Source organism: Panthera tigris, chromosome E3, assembly GCF_018350195.1.
Source record: "Panthera tigris isolate Pti1 chromosome E3, P.tigris_Pti1_mat1.1, whole genome shotgun sequence".
Classification (NCBI taxonomy): Eukaryota; Metazoa; Chordata; class Mammalia; order Carnivora; family Felidae; genus Panthera; species Panthera tigris.
Window position 1 is genome coordinate 27,857,077 of NC_056675.1, and position 17,349 is coordinate 27,874,425.

The 17,349-nt window shown below is 41.4% G+C and overlaps 1 long non-coding RNA gene across 1 annotated transcript; it reads left to right on the plus strand.

The window, feature by feature from the left end:
• Window positions 1-3,001: 3,001 nt before the first annotated feature.
• On the plus strand, window positions 3,002-7,065 carry LOC122234688. Its single transcript, XR_006212596.1, has 3 exons — window positions 3,002-3,102; window positions 3,420-3,554; window positions 6,835-7,065. It is a non-coding gene; the product is annotated as an uncharacterized LOC122234688 (long non-coding RNA).
• The last annotated feature ends 10,284 nt before the right edge of the window (window positions 7,066-17,349 follow it).

A 17,349-nucleotide genomic window follows, 5' to 3' on the forward strand; every position in this document is an offset into this window, starting at 1 on the left:
CATGAATGCAATTCAACATCTCCTTTTAAAATAAATGTATTTTTAGGGGCGCCTGGGTGGCTCAGTCGGTTAAGCGGCCGACTTCGGCTCAGGTCATGATCTCGCGGTCCGTGGGTCCAACCCCCGCGTCGGGCTCTGTGCTGAGGGCTCAGAGCCTGGAGCCTGTTTCGGATTCTGTGTCTCCCTCTTTCTCTGACCCTCCCCTGTTCATGCTCTCTCTCTGTCTCAAAAATAAATAAATGTTAAAAAAAATTAAAAAATAAAATAAATGTATTTTTAAAAAATAACTGAGCCAATATTTTTAAAAATGACTAAATCCTAAGTACTATGTAATGCAGATAAATCAAAAATGAATGATAATGGCACGAAAGCAACCAAAGTTTTGGCAATATCGTAATAAAGTTGCCTGGGGACTCTCATTGTTTGGAATGATTTTAAATGTAAAACTGAAATAATTTTAATATTGGGGCACCTGGTGGCTCAGTCAGTTGGGCATTAGACTTCGGCTCAGGTCACGATCTCACTGTTCATGAGTTCAAGCCCTGTGTCGGGCTCTGTGCTGACAGCTTGGAGCCTGGAGCCTGCTTTGGATTCTATGTCTCCCTCTCTCTCTGTTCCTCCCCTGCTTGCGTTCTGTCTCCCTCTCTCTCTCAAAAATGAATAATTAAAAAAAAGCACTACCCTACGACTCAGTAATTGCACTACTAGGTATTTATCCAAGGGATACAGGTACACTGTTTCAAAGGGACACATGCACCCCAATGTTTACAGCAGCACTATCAACAATAGCCAAAGTATGGATAGAACCCAACTGTCCATCGATGGATGAATGGATAAAAAAAGATGTGGTATATATATATATACAACAGAGTATTACTCAGCAATCAGAAAGAATGAAATCTTGCCATTTGCAACAACGTGGAGGGAACTAGAGGTATTATGTTAAGCGAAATTAAAGAAAGACAAATATCATATGACTTCACTCATATGAGGACCTTAAGACACAGAACAGATGAACACAAGGGAAGGGAAGCAAAAATAATATAAAAACAGGGAGGGGGACAAAAACATAAGAGACTCTTCAATATGGAGAACAAACAGAGGGTTACTGGAGGGGTTGTGGGAGGGGGGATGGGCTAAATGGGTAGGGGGCATTAGGGAATCTACTCCTGAAATCATTGTTGCACTATACGCTAAGTGACTTGCATGTAAGTTAAAAAATTGAAATTAAAAAAATAAATAAAGTGAATAAAAATTTTAAAAACTGAAATAATTTTAATATTGTCTGGGTGCATATGCTATGATATCCTCTACCATTTGGGTCTCTGAGGGCTGATGCACCAACGAGAACGTATGTCTCCATGTCACAGCAAACAGAGCTTAGAAGGTGAGCATTCTTGACTCTCCTTAGCAACCTCAATAGCATTCTCCCCATTCTCTTTCCTATGATGATATATGGGTACAGGGAGGGCTGAAATTTTGAGGAAGGATGCTCCCAGAAAAAGACTGTATGTGCTATCCTGGGGCTCCTTATGATCTATAAATGCCTTGGTCAGAAATGCTTCTCATACACACAGCAACAGAGGTCCCCAAATGTCTGCGTGATGCATTCTCTGTGCATAGGGAAAAAAACCTGCCTGTCCAAGTGCAACAATTTTTGACTTCTCGGTGTTGTTCTTAGGACCCCAAAGAGCCATGACTACCAAAATGGGACTCGTTGACCAGGAAGCTTACAGAGATCTAAAAATGAACGTGGTCAAGACTGCAAGATAAAAGGAAGCAGGAATTGAGGTCAGCCACATTCACAGAACCAAGGATGACCACAATAGAGGAAGGTGAAAGAAAGAGCAGAGTCTGTATGTGGGGTTTGCCTCATCAGTTCAAAGATTCCATTTAATGCGTGGACACCTGACTCATCAATCTTCTTTTTTAAATTTTTTTAATGTTTATTTATTTTTGAGAAAGAAAGAACATGAGTGGGGGAGAGGCAGAGAGAGAGGAAAACACAGAATCTGAAGCAGGATCCAGGCTCCAAGCTGTCAGCACAGAGACTGACACAGGGCTTGAACTCACGGACCACGAGATCATGACCTGAGCCGAAGTAGAAAGCTCAACCGACTGAGCCACCCAGGTGCCCCTAAATGTTTGTTTATTTTTGAAAGAGAGTGGGGAGGGGCAGGGGCAGAGAGAGGGAGACAGAGAATCCCAAGCAGGCTCCACGCTCTCACTACAAAGCCCGATGTGGGGCTCGAACTGATGAACCATGAGGATCATGACCTGAGCTGAAGTTGGACGCTCAACCTACTGCACCACCCTGGTGCCCTGACTCATCAGTCTTTTAATGAGCATCTATTATGTGCCCTGAAGAGATAGAAAAGACACATTAGGCAGCATTACTTAGTGATTCCAGCTACTGTGAACACTATTAACTACAGGCCTGTTACTGATGGCACTGTTGGGAAACAAGGTTTTAATCTGGGGGCAATTTTGGGACCCTTAGAAAACCATTGTATAGGGCAGTCATTATACAGGGGCTATTTCTAGGAATCTGGAGATCATTAAGACAAGAGCAGTGCCTCTCTCACTGAGAAAGTGACTTAATCCAGCTGGATTAGGACCCTTTCCAGAGTACGTCTGGGTGTGTAGTATATGTAAAGTGACAGTGTTTCCTAAACCAAAAATTGGGATGCACAATCTGCCAAAAATAAGTGTCTGTGGGGATAGCAAGACAGGCTATTTTAAGTTGGAACTCCCCCAGAAAATCTGGGGTGTAAGCTTCTGACAGCCACTGCAGGGGTTCGCTCTAATGCATTCTGCACAACCAATTTTAGCTTTTGTCTCTGTGCATTTCTCACACGTCCACAGCACCTGCCAGCAGTTGTGCGTGCACGTGCTCTGTGATAGACAGGGAGTGGGGGATGGGAAACCGGAAGCTCCCTCATGCGCAGGGAACACAGAACACGCGGGGGTAAACAATGAAGGCAGAGTTCTGTAAGGAAGTTAGAGGATCTAGTGGGGTGTCTTGAGTTCTTCCCTCCTCTGCATTCTCCCACTGAAATAGATCAGAAGACAGCTTCTCAAGTCAGATGTCTCTATGGAATGGTACCTACCTGGAAATTTTTTTTAATGTTAAAATTTTAAATTTATTAAAATGGCAGAATAATTAGGAATAATACAGCATGACTGTGGGAGGAGAACCATCAAATTGGTTGACATATGCTTCTATCAATCTCAATAAATAACCAGGGACATCGAATTAAGGACAGTCATGTGGAACGGGAATGGACTCTGTGAAGTCTGGATTTGGGAGCCCTGTGTCCCCAAGTGGGCATTTGATAAAAATTGGTTGAATGAATGAATAAACACTACAGAAGTCAAAGCCTAAGTGGCCTAGGTATCTTCTCTTTGTCTTACTTTAGAATCTTGAGAAACAAATCCGATTGGCTGAGACAAGACTCTGAATTGCTTCATCTTGGATTAAATGGACTCACCCTGGTCCGATTAGCTGTAACCACAAGGGTAGATCATACAGTACAAATAGTGCTGTCTATCAGGTAAGGACTATGACAAGTGGACATTCCAAAGGAGATACGGATTAAGCAGACACTCCAACTTGATCTCAGCCTCCAGTTCTCCTTTGCTAAGGAAGTGACGAGAACCCTTTATCAGAGAGCCTAGGAGAATTATCCTGGTCTGGTTTGAGGGATCGGAGCCCCACATCATTTTATTCTATGTTGGAATAATCACGTCTTGCTTTTATTCTAAAGCCCTAAGCTTTGTTCTGAATTTACTCGTAGTAGTTTATTTCTGTGGCAGACGCTATTTCCTCCCATTGTGCTGCAGTATTATAGCTCATTCCCTCTCCCTCCCTCCCTCCCTCTCCCTCCCTCTCTCCCTTTCTCTCTCTCTCTCTCCCCCATCAGCTCCCTCACCCAAGCGCCCTATTGCTGTACTTCTGTCCTCTTTAGCATTAGATTCTTTCCTGCAGAATTAATATTCTTTTGTGGAACTCAGTGAGGGCTGGTTACTGTGTTTGGGTGAGAAGAAGTAGTTATTCTTCTGTCAGAACTGAGCTGTAAATAGGCTCTCTGTTGCATAGGGAAATGTAGCCGTGATACTCTCTGTATAATGCCTTTACATATTTTGCTAGCCCTAGAAAGAGCACTTAGTGGCATTATGGTTTAATCACTCTCTTTGCAATGTTACATGGCTTGTACTTATAAATGGGGTCTTAATATACAGCTAGTCATCTGCATACCATCTAGTGATGACAACCCGAAAAATGGGCTGAGGTCTGCTGGGTACAAGAGTGTGACAGGTTCGTCGGGTAGTGCTTTCCACCAGACGCTGCCGGCTCTCACCAGGGGCACCTAGAGAAGGGCACCTCCTCACCCTCTTGAGGTTACATATGGGCATGTGATTCGCTTTCTCAAACAAAACTTGAGCAGAAATATAACGTGTCACTTCTGAGTGGAAACGTTAAGACCCAGGATGTGATATTCCATGCACATTTCCCCCCGACCATGGTGCTGGCAACACTCCAGACTGGCTGTTTCATCTATATGGGTCCCAGAGACAGGAGGAAAACTCCTGGCTGACCCAGGATAGATTTCTGCTCAAGCTATGGACAGGTGGGGCTGTTTGTTACTACAGTGTAACTTAGCTCATCCTGACTGACACATGGGTTGTACGTACAACAAAAAACGGTTTCTCTCACGAGTCTATTCATTCTATCCATCCATTTGTTCAAACATATATTATGCAGTTATTATGCAAAAGATATTTAAATTAAAGAGAAATGGAATTGATTAAGTGTCAAGAGAACATGTGATTATATGTGCATGTGTGTGTGTGTGCGTGTATACACATATATATGCTTGAAAATAATCAGACTGAGCTCTGACTATGGGTAAGACATAGTGCTAGGTATTTTGTATGATGAATTAACTTCTGAAGTCTATTTGCTTACAAATTAGAACCGTTTTATAGTTTAGAAAAAAAGGCAAAAACGAATTGAAGCTCACAGAGGTTCTAGCACTTACCCAACACTTCCCAGCCAGTAAGTAGCAGGTTTCGGTTTCAAACCAAGGTTAGTCAGCCTCTGTGGTTACCACCATGCTACATCGCCTCTTTCCAAACACTAAGATAGCTCTGTGCTTCTTCAGAGAACCCCAGGAAAGCAAAGAAAAATATAAACCCTGCCCTTTCAAATCCTTGCAGCTAGTACGCCTTCGGGTTTGCTTTGACAGGCTGTCTTCCCTTCAAAATGAAGAGAGAGGAAGCATGGACAGAAATAAAGGCCAGCTGTTCGGTGCAGCAGATACACCTGCATGCAGCCAGCAGAGCCCGCCTATCATTTCAGGAGGCCATGGAGCGGACACCTGTGGTCACGCCTCGACCTGCTCTGGGGGCACAGCCCAGGCTGCTCGTTATCCGAACAGGGTAGAAGCTCTGCAAATTGCATGTTTTCATACAGACTTAGGAAAGCGTGAGGGATGAGGGTAGGAATGTACTGATACCATCATTAATCAAACAACCGGGGAGTGAAGATGAAGGGATGCAAAGGTAGGTTCCTGTATCAGGAAAAGATGTGTGGGAAGAGATTAGAAATACTAAGGAGACAGAGACTTTTTTGGGCAAACGTTTTTCCATTCTTAAAGCTTTAAAACGTATGTAGGAGTTTCCTGGCCAGAGAGAGAGACAATGAAGGCAGCCCCCGAGACATTCATTCATCCATTGGAACATCACTTTCTGAACGCGCACAGCGTAGGTGGCTGGGGTGGGAAGACGAAACCTACTACGTGCCAGGCACCATTCTAAGCCTGTATTAACTAGGTTAGTGCTCACAAAAACCCAAGAGGTAGAGACTCTGAGGATCTCCACTTTGCAGAAGGGAAAACGGAGGCACAGAGAAGTTTAAGTATCCTGCCCAAAGTCATGCAGCTTGGGGCATTCGCATCCCGCCAGGTCTGGCACCAGCACCGTGCTCTGAACCGCACAGCCTTTTGTGGGGTCTTGCTCCTCAAGTTCACAGATCAGCAGGAAAGGGGAACTTAGAAGCAAATCACTTTTTTTTTTTTTTAATTGCACAAAAGCTATTTTGAGAATGATCCAAAGAGAAAGAATTCAGGTCTACCTAGGGACATCAGGGAGAGCAATACTGGGGAGAGAGACCTTTAAATGCCTGGCTGCATGTGTCAGCCAGGTGGGTGAGTGGGGGAAGGGGCCCCCGAGGTGGAGGGACCGCTTGAGCAAGTACACAGAAGCTGGGCTGATCAGAAAAGTGCTGAGGCACAGAGCTGCAAGGGAGGGCAGAAGCAGATGAAGCAAGGAAGGCAGAGCAAGGAGAGGGTACACAGAGGAGGGTCCTGTGTTCCAACTGAGCCATTGCTGGGTATGGGTGTCTGCCTTCTTGCGTTGCAGACACACCAAGAAAAAAAAAAAAAAACAGCATCAGGCTGTTTGGCAGACCTCTCCCTGGCTGCACCTTAAGAAGGTGCCTGGCATCAGTGTGGAGGGCTGGCTGGGAGGGAGGGAAGCAGATCTGTTGAGAGAAAGGCCCCTGGAATCAGACAGCTCTGAGCTCGAGTCTCATATCCGTTTCTACCTCTGTGACCTTTGCCAATTAGTGACTGGACCTGCCAAGCCTCAGCCGCCAAATGGGTGGCTGCGAGACCCACGTAAGGAGTGGATGTTAGCTGTCACTGGCATGCTTTGGATTGGATTTGGATATAAGTATAGCACTTAAGAGGATATTACAATACAACAGATGAAGGGGAAATCTGATCCTGGTGACCTGTCATGACCACGGCTGTTTCTCCCACTCTGTTGTAGGAAGGATTTGTTGGCACAGATTCATCCGTGTTCCCACACCAGGATCCCTTCAAGACCAAATGCAAGGTCAAGATGGTCTGTCATCGACAGAGCGGATTTGGGAAACCAACTCATAATCTTGGCTTCATAATTAAGGGCTCTAACCCAGCACTCCTCAAACTTTAATGTACACACAAGTCACCTGAGATCTTGTTAAAAGGCATCACAAAAATAAAAAGAATTATAACTATGAGTGGCAACAGATGTTAACTAGACTTATTGTGGTGATCATTTGGCAATGCATATATTGAGTCATTATGTTGTATACCTGAAAGTAATATAATACGTCAGTTATATCTGAGTTCTTTAAAAAGCAAAAAATAAAATTAAATTAAATTAAATTAAAATAAAATAAAAAATTAAAAACAAATGTAAAGTGGCAGTTTTAAAAAAAACTTTAAGGCAGATTCTGACTCAGTTGCACTATGGAGGGCCATGCGTGATGCCCGTGTGCCACTGACGAGGACCATCCGTGGGGTAGCAAGGCCTCAATCCATTGAGATTGCCCGAACCTACACTGCCCAAACCAAGAGTAAGAATCAAACCCAATACCTTTCGCTAACTGGCTTACTCACTCATCCTTCCGTTAAATATTTGCTAAGCACCTACTGTATCCCCGGCCTTGGATAAACAAAATTATATACACCATAGGTCGTGTACCCAATCAGCTTGCCTGCTATGCAAATGGAGAAGGAAAAGACAAAGGGACTGACCATTTCTGCACAGCCCGATTCATGTACTTCATCTCATTTAATTCTCCCAAAAGTTCTATGAAATTGCAATCATGCATGCCACGCTGCAAAGGAGGAAACTATAATTTAGGGAGTAAGGATAAGTCCCCTCCCCTCCAAATTAATCAGCCAGTTGGTGGCACTACGATTTGAAGCCAGGTCTTTTGGATTCCACTGCCTTGTTTATACTCTACAACTATATGTTGATTGCATTCTGTTTTTATTTACTTTGAACTTGACTGTGCCTCTTTAGGTTTTAGAGAGTAAACTCTTTTTTTTTTTTTTTTGCTCATAAATTTAATTGCTGACATAAAGGGAAAAATCCTGATGTAATTGAACAAGAAGATGTTTACAACCCTCTTCGAGCCATAGAGCTGCTGGCACACAAAATTTATGGCAGTAGGAGAGGGGAAATAAAAAGAAAGGGAAGACCAAGACAGATGTGCCTATGGAAATGTCGTGTTAATATATGGGTTGATGACCCGACACTGGCACACTCAGTTGGATAACTTTTTGGAGATCATTTAACCAGCTAATGAAGATTTACTTAATAAACTCTCAAACTTGCCAGAGCTAGACTCCTAAAAACAACCTTATAAATTACAAAGAAGATGGTGCATTAAAGAGCCACCGTGGTTATTTAAAGATGGAGTGAAATTGCCAGAGTTGTAAAGGTCATTGTCCAGGAGTCTTGCAGCCGTCACTGGAGGGCTGGGAACCTTTCAGGGGAGCAGCTCCCATGTTTGCACCCAATCCAGATAAATGCATACAGATGTTCCTTGAACTTGATCAACTTGCTTCTCAGCATGAATACAAAATTGATTGGGCCAAATCAGAGCTCGTGCCAGTGAAGGCTGGCTGCATACAGAAATAAAATCAGCCACCTCCCATTTACTTAGAAGTCTCCAGCTTAAAATATACTGGAGGAAAATGTGCACTTCACTTTGGAGCAAGAGCCAAATTGCACAGCGACAAAATTATTCCCATCATCATGACAGCCTCAGCCAATCGTTCCCTTTTTTAATGTGCTGAAAGGAGGCAAGTTGGCATCATTAAAAGTATTTTTTTTCCAAAAATACATCATGAAATATGGAGAAACTAGAGACAGAAGAAGGGGGCCCACGCCTCAATCTAATTCTGAGACTGGGCTATTGAGTAACGGCTGTTCTGGATGTACTTTGAAGGCCCCAAGAAAAGATGTTGTATTTATTGCTTCCTGCTTCCCTTGCTACCCTAGATGGGCAGGGACATGAATATTTCTCCTCTAATTCAGTTCCTGTTTTTCAAGGAAGACCCCTTTCACTGCATGATTATCCCCAGAAATATCTAATCTTCACTCTCACTTGATGAACTACAACTGCCTCGTGTCTTTTGGTCTTCCTTAAGTACTCAGTCAAGGACATAATGGATGTTGCATGCTTCCGTTTTCTCTTCTCAAATTCGTCCCATGTTCCCTTCACCCTTCTTCCTGTCCTTTACTACCTAGTGAAGTTCTGGAAGCCAATCCAGGATGTGCTGATATAGAAACTGCCTAAGATGGAAAGGTCGACCCAGCTGGTGCTCAGCTGGCCTCATCGAGGGATCCCTGTTCTCCCACTACGATGTGATGCTTCTTCACACCTATCTTTGTCCCTCATCTTCTCTGGAGAAGGATTTATACTCAGCCCCAGTGAGTCGGCATGCTCCCCCCTCGGTTTCAGCAATTCTGATGTCCAGATGTCTTATGCCCTTTTAATATCCGTTTCAGATTATCACCCTCACCACTGGGAAGAGACAGCATGCATATTTCTCCGTGCTGAATTGCATTTTGTTCTTTTTTTGAACTTCATCCTTGGAAATTAGATTTTGCTATCTTTGGTTGTTTCTAGTACATGACTAAGATTCTCTTTCCAGCACAGTTACTTAATATCCCTTTCCAGAATATTACTTATGGAGAAAAGGAGTACATTTTTCATAGGAATATGAAGAATATGTCCCCATTTTTCCTTTGGAGGAAAAGGGCCACTATTGATTTTAACAATGAAAGTTGCACGGATGAAAGGGGAGCAATTATTCAAATCTGATCTAAGGTTTCACATTACATGTCAACTCTAGTCAATCGCCAGTCTTGTCCGGCACACTGTGGTGAGGAAGATTCTGAGGCTGGATTAAGACTGGATGAGAAATATGGCAGCATGGATAGGTAACATCTCCCATGGGCTTGATGGGGAGATGTGGTAGGGCATCCATTTGCTTTTTTCAATGCTAATTCCAACACAAGATAATCCACAGTGTTCTGATATATCTACCAGATGCACTGACAAAGCCGTCTCAAGAAAAAGCCAAATTTTCCAGGGCAAAATATCAAGTGTTCTTCCCCTAAAGCGGTCACTTTTATTAAAAAAGGTTTAATTATAGGGGTACCTGGGTGACTTCGTTTCGGGTCATGATCTCATGGTTTGTGGGTTCGAGCCCAGCATCGGCTCTGCACTGCCAGTGGGGGGCGTGCTTGGATCCTCTGTCTCCCTCTTTCTCTGCCTCTCCTCCACTCACGCTTTATCTCTCTCCCTCTCAGGATAAATACAAAACTTTAAAAAGTTTAATTATATGAGCCAAATCTGATTAATTAATGATTGCCAGGACTGGGGAGTTAAGCTCCATGATTGACTAATAATGTCCACGAATGAAGGACTAGATATGGTGCTATAGTGTGAATGCTATATCCTGCATTCAGGACTCCTGGCTTAGTGCAATATGCCACTGACTCTGTCTTGGGAACGTCATACAGCAGTAAAGGCTGTGAAAGTATCCTACAGAGTCAGGGCATATGTTAAGCCCAGATCGGTTACACAAGAAGCAGAAATGAGTCGAATATGGCAAAACATTAACAATCCTACACCTGAGATTTAGAGAATATAGTTCCTTCCAGCCCCACATGAAATATTTACAAAAATGGACCCCATATTGGTCAGAAACCAGGTATCAATAGAATTTAGACCATGTTCCAAAAACACGTAAGAAAATAAAAGTAAGACTTCCAAACTATTGGATAGGCACATGAAAAACGCACCATATATTTGCAAATTTAAAATCGTGCTTCTAAATCATTCAAAGACTACCTGACATGACTTATTTGTGTGTATATTTTCTTTTTTTCTTCTGTGAATGCAACCTTTAAGAGGTCAAAGAGCTACATTCACTACAGTACTCCCAGTGCACACAGAGAACTGAAGATTGTCTGAGTCACAGCAGGGGCATGTTCAACGAGTGAATGGATGAATATGAGCGCTTACAGGATTCTGTTTATGCAGTACTTCAAGGGAAATGAATACCCTTAAATACATATATTACAAAAGAAGCGAAAACAGAATATGAGCTAAAGACCTAGCTTGGGATACCAGAAAATAAAGAGTAAATTCAAAGAAAGTAGAAACAGTACCTAAAGTGCACAGAACTTGATGAAACAAAACAAAAAAGAATGAGAAGGAAACAAAACAATTATCTGACCCACATAGAATCCTTTTCTTAAGAGCATTGTTAAAAGAACAGAAAAAGAGCAGAGATGGCAGTTAATTTTATAAGGCTAACATAACCCTTGATATTTGGGATATAGGTGTGCTGTTTCGAAGGGGCACATGCACCCCAATGTTTACAGCAGCACTATCAACAATAGCTAAAGTATGGAAACAGCCCAAATGTCCATCAACGGATGAATGAATAAAGAAGAGTGATACACACACACACACACACACACACACACACACACACACACACACAATGGAGTATTACTTGGCGATCAAAAAGAATGAAATATTGCCATTACAAATACGTGGATGGAACTAGAGGGTATTATGCTAAGTGAAATTAAAGAAAGACAAATATCATATGACTTCACTCATATGTGTAATTTAAGACCCAAAATAGATGAACATAAGGGAAGGGAACCAAAAATAATATAAAAACAAGGAGGGGGACAAACCATAAGAAGAGACTCTTAAATACAGAGAATAAACTGAGGGTTGCTGGAGGGGTTGTGGGTGGGGGGATGGGCTGAATGGGTAAGGGACATTAAGGAGCACACTTGTTGGGATGAGCACTGGGTGTTACATGTAGGGGATAAATCACTGGACTCTACTCCTGAAATCATTATTGCACTATACGCTAACTAACTTGGATGTAAATTAGATAATAAATAAATAAAATTTTAAAAACCCCATAACCCTTGATATTAAAGCCAGGTAAGAAAAATTATAAATCAATCTCATGCATGGATTTAGATGTAAACATCTTAAACAAAACATTGGTAAAGAACACCCATGAGCAGAATAAGAAATGGACAGACAGCCATAACCAAGCAGAGCTAGTTTCAGGAATGTAAGGATGGTGTAACATTACAAAATGTATTAATATAAATTACTACTAAAAGAGAAAAATGATGACTATCCCCACAGAGACAGAAGAAACATTTGGCAAAATTTCACATTCATTCATGTATTTCAAAAAGGAATGTAGGGCGGCTGGGGGGCTCAGTCAATTAAGCATCGATTTTGGCTCAGGTCACCATCTTGTGGTTCCTGAGTTGGAGCACCGTGTGGGGCTCTGTGCTGACAGCTCAGAGCCTGGAGCCTGCTTCAGATTCGGTGTCTCCCTCTCTCTCTCTGCCCCTCCCTTGCTCGCACTCTCTCTCTCAAAAATAAATAAATATTTTAAAAAATTTTAATAAAAATAAGAAATGTTAGCAAACTAGGAATAGTAGGAAAAATCCTTAACATTTGAAGAAACATTTGCACTTGATAGGATTATCTATGTAAGAAAATATGTGTATGCAAACTATTAGATTTAAAAAAATATATGGGTATAGACACAAATAGAATTAGTGCATTTGAACACCACCAATAATAAGTTAGGAAATGTAATTTTTAATGTCTTACTCATAGTCGCAAACAAAATATACAATTCCGTGAAATAAATCTAATGCAAGATCTCCAAGTCCTTTCTGGGGAAAAACACAACCCTCTATTGAAGGATATGAAATAAGAGCATTTGGAGAAATATGCCAGGTTCATGGGTGGGAAAATACACTGTAATAGAGGCGAAAATGTTCTGGATGAATCTATACAATCAATGCAATTTCAAAGATTTTCTCTCATATAACTTAACAAGCAGACCCTAAAAATTCACAAAGAAACACTGGAGTCAAGAATAGGCAAGACAGTTTTCAATAAGGACAGAGATGAAATATGTGTAAGATGTGACCAGTTATCAACCCAGATAAAAGAATGTGGATTTAGTGCAGAGAGAGAGAATTAGAATAATATAAAAGAAAACAACAACAAAAAAAAGCGCTACAAAAACAATCCGAATATGAGAAAAACTAGAATATATAGAGAGCTCCTAAAGTCAGTAACACAAAATTGAGTTTTAAAAAAAGGCAGTAGAAGGGCACCTGGGTGGCTCAGTCAGTTAAGTGTCCAACTTCGGCTCAGGTCGTGATCTTGTAGTTCACGAGTATGAGCCCTGCATTGGGCTCTGTGCTGACAGCTCAGAGCCTGGAACCTGCTTCAGATTCTATGTCTCCCTCTCTCTCTGCCCCTCCTCCACTCACGCTGTCTCTCTCTCTCTCTCTCTCTCTCTCTCTCTCTCTCTCTCTCTCTCTGTCTCTCTCTCTCAAAAATAAATAAACATTAAAAAAAAATTTTTTAAAGGCAACAGCAATTTACACTAAAGGGAACATAAATCTACTATAAACATTTTGAAAAGGTGCTTAGGGAACTGCAATTAAAAAAAACATATCATCAAATGATCAAGGTGTTTGGAAGGATCAAGGTTTTTATATTGCCAGTGGGAGTGAAAGTTTTTACAAGCACTTTGCAAAGGAATTTAGAGGTATCTGCACTGCATTAATTCTAAGATGCTTCTCAACCTCCACCACGCCCCCCCCCCCACCGACCCTACCTCCTGCATTGTAACATTTCTGAAATCCAGATTCATTTTTATTAACTGTCAGCATCTTAAGATTCTAAATGATAGCAATTTTGGTGCAACTTACATTAGATGGCCTCTTAGTATTGATAAAATATGTAGTAAAGTTGAAGATACTCACACTCTATGATGCAACAATTTGATTCCTACACACATCTCTAGAGAAACAACTATACACAAAGATAATGCTGCCTAATGCAACATCTGTACTTTAAAAAATGTTATCACAGGAAGGTAGCAAAGTTGGTTTCTTTAACTCCTCTACCAGTAAGAATTACTCTATTATCAGTGAAGTGGCCTTAAACAGAGAAAAATGTATTATCTTCCATTAGAAGTCTAGGAGAGTTGCTTGATTTTGTGACTCAGTGAGGACCTCAGGAACCCAGATTCTTTCCATTTTGCTGTTTTGCCATGGTTGGCTTGCTGACCCCTTCTCTTATACTTCTAAAGTTGGAGGCATAGAATTCTGGACTCAAGTTATACAAAGCTGTAATCATGAAGACAATATGGCATGGCACAAAAAAAAAAAAAAGACACAGAGATCAATGGAACAGAATAGACAACCCAGAATTGGACCCACAAATGTACGGCCAACTAATCTTCGACAAAGCAGGGAAGACTATCCACAGGATAAAAGACTGTCTCTTCAGCAAGTGGTGCTGGGAAAACTGGACAGCGACACGCAGAAGAATGAACCTGGACCACTTTCTTACACCATACACAAAAATAAATTTAAGATGGATGAAAGACCTAAATGTGAGACAGGAAACCATCAAAATCCTGGAGGAGAAAACAGGCAACAACCTCTTTGACCTTGGCCGCAGCAACTTACTATACTTGTTCACCTCTTGATCTCAACATTCCTGACTTAACAATAATGCCTAGGGCTTCAAATTAGCTCTTTATTCCTGCTCTTACATTTGTTCCAACATTTTTATTTTCAAATAATTATAGGCACACATGAAGTTACAAAGACAGTACAAGGAAGTGTTATGTACACACCACCCAATCCCTCCCAATGTGACATCTTACATACCTTTAAGACAATATCAAAACCAGGAAGTTTGCATTGGTGCAGTATGCCCACGCAAAGCTTGATGTCATTTTATCACATGTGTACATATACAAAACCACCACCAGAGAGTACAGAACTATTCCATCACCACAAAGACTTCCCTCATGACATCCTTCATAGTCACCTTCCTGTGCTCCCTCCACCCATCCCTAACTGCTGGGAACAACTATTTTGTTCTCTTCCTACCATTATGTAAAAAAATTTTTTAAATGTTTATTGATTTTTGAGGGAGAGAGATACAGAGCACAAGCAGGGGAAGGGGCAGAGAGAGGGAGACACAGAATCCAAAGGAGGCTCCAAGCTCTGAGCTGTTGGCACAGAGCCCCACACAGGGCTTGAACTCGTAAACCCTGGGATCAGGCACCCAATCCATATTTTAGACAGTAAAACACTATCCTTTGCTTCCTTTTTTAAGCATCACAAAAATAATATGGATGGATGGATGGATGGATGGATGGATGGATGGATGGAACGAAGGGAGGAATGAAGGAAGGATGAAGGGAAGGGAGGAAGAATGGAAGGGAGGGAGAGAGGAAGGGAGGGAGAGAGGAAGGAAAGATGGATGGATGTGTGGAAGGAACAAAAAAGCAAATGTAATAAAACATTAGTTACAGAATCTGGGTATATGGTTCTTCACTGCACAATTCTTTGATCTGTGTTTGAAATTTTTCATAAATACAATATTGTAACAAAATTAACCTAAATGTCCACCAATAGGGGAGTATATGAGTATATTATATTTCTACAATGGATTAGTTGACAGCGTTTAAAATGAAGGAAACAGGGGCATCCGGAAAGCGTCTGATTTCGGCTCAGGTCATGATCTCGCAGTTCGTGGGTTTGAGCCCCACGTTGGGCTCTGTGCTGACAGCTCAGAGCCTGGAGCCTACTTCGGATTCTGTGTCTCCCTCTCTCTCTGCCTCTCCCCTGCTTATGCTCTGTCTCTCTCTCTCAAAAAATAAATAAACATTAAAAAAATTTTTAATTAAAAATAATAAAATTAAGGAACTAAATCCATATGTAACAATATGGATAAATCTCAAAAATAGCATTTGGGTTAAATTGCAGAATAGCCTCTGTGATGTAATAACACACACAACATCCAAAGATAATCACCACTTTGAAGCTGTTTTCCCTACTTGTTTTCATAATTGATTACATAATGACATCATGTATGACATCTGGGTATTGGTAAGGATATGGGCATGTGCCAAATTCTTTTTATTTTGGGGGCACCTGGGTGGCTCAGTTGGTTAAACATCCGACTCTTGATTTTGGTCATGGTCTTGCAGTTTGAGTTCAAGCCCTGCACTGGGCTCCACACTGACAGCATAGAGCCTTCATGGATTCTCTCTCTCCCTGCCCCTCCCCTGCTCGCTCTCTCTCTCTCTCTCTCTCTCTCTCTCCAAATAAATAAATAAACTTTAAAAAAAGATTTAAAAAACCCTTTTTATTTTTCACACGTGAAATCTTTTATTATTAAAGAAAACATGAATTAAGAAAAAAAAGACATGCCCCATAGGCCTTCATACAATGGAAGATACCGGCTCAGAAGTAGACCTCAGAAACGTGTGAGTCAACTTATATATGTGTCTCCTTATAGTTTCTCAAATCATGGGACACATTTGCCAATTACTTTACTTCGAAGAACAAGGTACTTCAGTGAGAAAACACATTATCTTGAAAAGGCTTTACTCAATGCTAGCTTTAGGTATTTCCTGAGGTCCCATGATAGCATCAGTAAACAAGGAAGCAGGTAAATTTAACACACATTTAGTAATTATTCCTGCGAGTATGGCCTTTCTAGTTGCAAGCGTGGGTTACCGTTACAAATTAAACCCGTAAAGCCACTTAACACAAAACAGACTAAGAGCTCGGATCGTGCAGCCAGCGGACATACAGAGACAAATATTTTTCAAAAACCAAAACTGCTCATGCTTTTCTTATCACAAAAGTCAAGATAGTGCTACCTTCAGTGAGGAGAAATGAGTTTTGATCTTCTGAGTGCCTGGAAATACTGATCCCATGTTTCTGTCTGGGTGGCTACGACAAAAGCGTTCAATGTATAATTATCCACTGAACCATTTGCATGCTTTACGCATATCTCTGTATTTTGTTATGTTTTCATGATAAAAGAAGAGGTAATCTAAATTTGCGTAAAGTAGGACTGGGGGCTTGGAATACAATTTTTAGTTACAGTATCACATGCGAACTCAAAAAGCTGCTGTCTCTCCGGGGCGCCTGGGTGGCTCAGTCAATTAAGTATCCAACTCTTGATTTTGGCTCAGGTCATGATCCTACAGTTCCTGAGATTGAGCCCCATGTCGGGCTCTGCACTAACAGTGTGGAGCCTGCTTGGGATCTTCTCTCCCCTTCATTCTCTACCCCTCCCTGGCTCTCTCTCTCTCAAAATAAATAAATAAACTTAAAAAAATAGTATTTATAAAGCTGCTAATACTTTGGAAGGAGGCAAAGCTGGCATGCTGGAAAAACCGAAATCACTGAGAACTGGCTCTGGTCATACCACAGGAAATCACGTAAGCAATACATGTGAACGTTTGAGTTAAAGTCTTTCCAGAGATGTTGAGTGAACAAGAAGCCTCGTTTCCAAATTATAATCCTGCATGTAATTTAAAGTATGTATGTGACAAAACAATAAAGTTATTATTCTTAAAAGAGGTGGGTGTGAGATGATATAATCTATACCCC